The sequence below is a fragment of the Oryza brachyantha genome, chromosome 12, assembly GCF_000231095.2.
Source record: "Oryza brachyantha chromosome 12, ObraRS2, whole genome shotgun sequence".
Taxonomy (NCBI): domain Eukaryota; kingdom Viridiplantae; phylum Streptophyta; class Magnoliopsida; order Poales; family Poaceae; genus Oryza; species Oryza brachyantha.
Window position 1 is genome coordinate 10170164 of NC_023174.2, and position 6000 is coordinate 10176163.

The window sequence follows — 6000 nt, forward strand, 5'->3', positions numbered from 1 at the left end:
GATGATTTGCTTGCTGCAGCAGAATATTAGAAAAAATTGGACAAAAAGAACAAACCTAATACATGAGCATGAGAGAAATGTTTTCACCATAAATATTCTGGCAGTACAACCGAAGACGAGCATAAACCCAAAGCTAGCAAAAACATCGCTCAAATTACCAGCACAGAAGAGAGAGAGTGGAGATACACCTATCCACGCCTCACACGAACGAGCACCGTGGAATTCACCAACCGAGCATCGAGAACCCTAACAGCCTAACCATCGCTATCGTCCCGCCTAACCACTGCAGTCGGCAGCCCCCTGCATGCCCCCGGCTGGCTTAACCCCTTCCACCCCCACGACCGGTAGCTGTCGCCGCACTGGATCCGGTCACCGGGTGCCCCTGAACTGGATTTCGCTTGAATCGCTCAGTGTGTTCTAGAGACGAGAGGAGAACAGAAGAGGTACTATGCAATGCCCTCACCCCCTCGCTGCGTTCTCGATCGGCTCCATCCGGGCAAATTAGGTGGACTGATCCACTCAGCATCTAAAGGAAATATTTCTAACTGGGTCTAGTTCAATCCATCTAGTCCACGAACCAAACACTATTAAAGATGTGATCGCTCTAACCTAACTCATCCCAACCTTACAACCAAACACATCCTAAAAGTTCAGGAAACAACCACGAAAAACTAAAAAATCTAGGAATAATATGTGAGAAAGAACACATCCTAAGTCTTATATACAAGTGGGGCTGAGCGACAAATAAAACAAGAGATAAGGGACAACAACGATATGGTGTACTGTCACGCCCAGAAATTTACACCAAATTTCTGAACAATAGCATGTATTAAATCTCGGTCCAGGCATCAGCCCGAGTACACACTATGACAAATCAATACACAGTTCCACGACTTAAAAACAAATAAAAACAATTATCTATCGAAATGCAGCGGAAAAGGAAAACAAACTAAACCATCTAATCTTCAGCTTCAGCTAGTGAAGACGGCTCCACACCACAGGCACTCTCGACGGCGGACTGAACCTTACTTCAACCTTCGGAACAACCTTCTTCTGACACAGGCTCTGGCACTTGCTTTGGTGGGGGAAAAATTAAGCAAGGCTGAGTACAAACCACCGTACTCAACAAGTAACACCCAAGAGAGGAGAATAATGAATGCAATAGGGTAACAAGGATAGGCTAAGGTTAAATTGCACAAAGCTGCAGTAATTTAGCAAAACAGTAAATAGAATAGACTGAAATAAAAGTAAAGTAAACATTTAAAATAATCATCCACTGTCCAACGTTACACCACGTTGCAACAGACCCAAACCGCTGTCGAACGTTACACCACGTAGCGACAGGGTCAACCCTCTGTCCAACGTTAAACCACGTTGCGACAGACCCAAACCACTGCCAACGTTACACCACATTGCGCAGGGTCAAACCAGTTCCAAGATTAATAAAATTATTAAAGAGGTTCAACTAATCCCAGTGAATCTGTCAGTTCGCCCAATAACCGCGGGCACGGCTATTCGAATAGTTTTACTCTGCAGAGGTGTACAACTTTACCCACAAGACATGGCTGCCAAGCATGTTACCATGCCCCAACGTATCATCACGATACCTCAGTACGGAAACCATGATAAGACCTTTCACCTAGCCCTCCCTAGACAATCGCACCACACTTCAGGTTTTACCCCCTCCTTTACACCAAGTCGGGCAGTCCCCTCTTGTGCCTTGGTAGATCCGGAAGCAGGAGAAGCTTTCGTTACACCACGATTGCCCGTCCATACTCCATCACGCCTACCCTTGCCTGGGTACGTCTAATAGAGGCAAGCTAGATTACGAGTCTCACCGTTGCCCATTCTGGCTTGTGGTTAGTACGTGTAAGACCTTCAGGGTTTCCTGAGAACCGGTCCTTAACTGCCATGGGCACGACTGTCACGCCCGGAGTTTTGTCCTAAGCCTAAAATCGTAAAAAGAAATTCGTAAGTAACAATTGGTTTAATTAACATAGGAAAAATCCCTCTAAAAGGAATTAATTTAATTAAATCGAGGTTCCAAATCAATTAACTGGATTTAAATTCAAATTGCAGAACAATAAAATTTGATCAAACAAAATAATTTAAAATTCGGCAAAAGTGGAGTTTTCCTTTTTCCCTCCTTTTTCCTTTCTTTTTCCCTTCCTTCTCAAATTGGGCCGAAGTCCAATTTTCCTCCCTCTTTCGTTTTCCTTTTCTTTTTCTTTTTCTTTTTCTTCCCGGGCCGGCCCAGCCGAGCCAGCCCGCAGCCTCCTCCTCGGCCGGCCAGCCGAGCCGGCCTCCCCTCCGCCCGCGCGCGCCTCGCCTGGGCCGCCGCTCGGCCCAGCTCGCCGCGTCGCCCGTGCCGCGAGTCTGCGCCGCCTCCCTCCTCTCTCGCGCCACTGACAGGTGGGGCCCACCTGTCAGTGACCGTTTCACCGCCTCTCCGCCAGCTCGCGCGCCCGCGCCGCGCCGCGCCGCGTCCGAGCCGGACTCCGCGCCGCCGCCGCAACCGCCGCCGCCGCAACGACCGCCGCCGAGACCGCGTCGTCGCCGACACGGTCTCCAACCTCCGCCCGCCCTAGCCGGTGCCGCCACCCTATAAATCCCGAGCCGCCGCACGCCGTCGCTCACTTTCCGTCGTCGCTCGAGTCACCGCCGCGTTGCCGCCGTTCGCCGCCGCCGCCGCGCAATCTCGCCACCAGTCGCCGGTCGTCACCGCCTAGCCGCGTCATCATCCCCGCCTCGGTGCCGCCGACCTTTCCCGGGCTCTCGTCGTCGCCGGTGGACGTCTCGCGCCCGCCGCGGCCCCTCCGACCTCTCTGCCGCCGCGTCTCGCCCGTCGCCGTCACCCTTCGATCTCCGCCGCCGTTGCCGATCTCCCGCTCCCAACTGCGTCGCCACCTCCGCCTCGGCCTCGCCGACCCGTCCGCGCTCTCGCCGCCGCCGGTGAGCACCCGCACCCTCCTCCCCTCTCTCTCCCCCTCTCCGGCCGACCGCCGCCGAGTCGTGCGCCATCGCCGGACGAGTGCGAAGCTCGCCCCTCCCGCCGGCCGTCGCGGTCGTCGTCGCCTTCGCGTCGCCGATGTCTAGCCGCCGTCGCTTGCGCCCGCGCGTGCCGTGCCGTCGCCGCTTGCCAGTCGCCGTCGCCGCTGCTCTGCTGGGTTGCACCGCGTGCGTCGCCGCCTCGGCCGTCGTCGCCGTCCCGCCGTCGCCGCTCGCCGGTCGTCGCCGTCGCGCCGTCGCGCCGCCGTCGCCGTGCGCCGCCGCCGCCGCGTCGCCCGCCGCTCCCGCCGGTCGCCGCCGTCCGCCCGAGCCGCGCTCTGCTCCCCTCCTCTCTGTTCCCTTTCGCTGACGAGTGGGCCCCACCCGTCAGTCACCCCGCGCCCCTCCTTCCTCTCTCCTCCCGTGGGACCCGCGTGTCAGTCTCTCCCTCTCCCCTTCTCTCACCGACAGGTGGTCCCCACCTGTCAGCCGTCAGCTTCCTCTCTCCTCGCTGACGTCAGCAGCCCCATTAATTGCGCAATAATTGATTTAGGACTTTTCTGTTTAGCTAAAAAACCCAGAAAACTTCTAAAATTCATAAGTAATTCATCTAGTCTCCGTTTAGGTCCATTCAAGTTTCATTAAATCCAGAAAAATGCCAAGAATCCATTGAAAATAGTTTCTTTCTCTGTTTCAGTAGTTTTATAGCCTGTTTTGTTTGTTTTGCCTTGTTTGTCGTAGGTTTTGACCCCGTCGAAGCGCCGTTCGTTCTCGAAGTCGTCGCCGAAGTTCCTCGTGGGTCTAAGCAAGGCAAGTGGCACCCTTCTTTGATCATATTGAACCTATGTTTATAAAATCCCCCGCTTTTACATTCAAACATGCATTGTATTCAAATGTATTTACTTTATTTACTTTATTGGGCATTTACCAATATATCCGTTGATCCCCATTTATTATTATTGTCATCCCAGGGTTAATTTGACTAGAATTAGGGTTAGTCAATGCTTAGCCATGCTTAGTTCAACTAGCTCACCAACTCTTATTTGATTATTGATTAAACTTTGATAGACCTTTAAGGGTTGTAATCATTATTAATATCCCGTTGAGGACTAATACAACTAAAATATTGCTTATGGTGGGCTGTGGGTGCATGATTTTGAGAGTCGCACCCATGGCAATTAAGGACCGGTTCTCAGGAAACCCTGAAGGTCTTACACGTACTAACCACAAGCCAGAATGGGCAACGGTGAGACTCGTAATCTAGCTTGTCCCTATTCGACGTACCCAGGCAAGGGTAGGCGTGATGGAGTATGGACGGGCAATCGTGGTGTAACGAAAGCTTCTCCTGCTTCCGGATCTACCAAGGCACAAGAGGGGACTGCCCGACTTGGTGTAAAGGAGGGGGTGAAACCTGAAGTGTGGTGCGATTGTCTAGGGAGGGCTGGGTGAAAGGTCTTATCATGGTTTCCGTACTGAGGTATCGTGGTGATACGTTGGGGCATGGTAACATGCTTGGGAGCCATGTCTTGTGGGTAAAGTTGTACACCTCTGCAGAGTAAAACTATTCGAATAGCCGTGCCCGCGGTTATTGGGCGAACTGACAGACTCACTGGGATTAGTTGAACCTCTTTAATAATTTTACAAATCTTGGAACTGGTTTGACCCTGCGCAATGTGGTGTAACGTTGGCAGTGGTTTGGGTCTGTCGCAACGTGGTTTAACGTTGGACAGAGGGTTGACCCTGTCGCTACGTGGTGTAACGTTCGACAGCAGTCTGGGCCTGTTGCAACGTGGTGTAACGTTGGACAGTGGAGTATTATTTTAATTGTTACTTTACTTTTATTTCAGTCTATTTTATCTACTGTTTTGCTAAATTACCGCAGCTTTCGTGCAAAGTTAACCTTAGCCTATCCTTGATACCCTGTTGCATTCATTATTCTCACTCTCTTGGGTGTTACTTGTTGAGTACGGTGGTTTGTACTCAGCCTTGCTTAATTTTTCCCCCACCAGAGTAAGCGCCAGAGTTTCAGTCAGAAGGTTGTTCCGAAGGTTGAAGTAAGGTTCAGTCCGCCGTCGAGAGTGCCTGTGGCGTGGAGCCGTCTTCGCCAGCTGAAGCTGAAGATTAGATGGTCTAGTCTTGTTTTCCTTTTCCGCTGCATTTCGATAGATAATTGTTTTTATTTGTTTTTAAGTCGTGGAACTGTATATTAATTTGTCATAGTGTGTACTCGGGCTGATGCCTGGACTGAGATTTAATACATGCTATTGTTCAGAAATTTGGTGTAAATTTCTGGGCGTGACAACGACTCTCAAAACCATGCACCCACAGCCCACCATAAGCAATATTTTAGTTGTATTAATCCACCTCGGGAAATGAATAATGATAACAACCATTGAAGGTGTACCAAAGTGCAACAATAATTAAATAATAATTGGTGAGCTAGTTGAACTAAGCATGGCTAAGCATTGACTAACCCTAATTCTAGTCAAATTAACCCTGGGATGACAATAATAAATGGGAATCAACGGATATATTGGTAAATTCCCAATAGATAAATACAATAAATAGATTTGCATAAAACAATGCATGTTTGAATGTAAAAGCGGGGGATTTTATAAACATAGGTTCAATATGATCAAAGAAGGGTGCCACTTGCCTTGCTTAGACCCACGAGGAACTTCGGCGACGACTTCGGGAGCGAACGGCGCTGCGACGGGGAAAAAACCTACGACAAATAAAGCAAAACAAACAAAACAGGCTAAAAACTACTGAAACAAAGAAAGAAACTATTTTTAATGGATTCTTGGCAATTTTCTGGATTTAATGAAACTTGAATGGACCTAAACGGAGACTAGATGAATTACTTATGAATTTTAGAAGTTTTCTGGGTTTTTAGCTAAACAGAAAAGTCCTAAATCAATTATTGCGCAATTAATGGGGCTGCTGACGTCAGCGAGGAGAGAGGAAGCTGACGGCTGACAGGTGGGGACCACCTGTCGGTGAGAGAGAGGG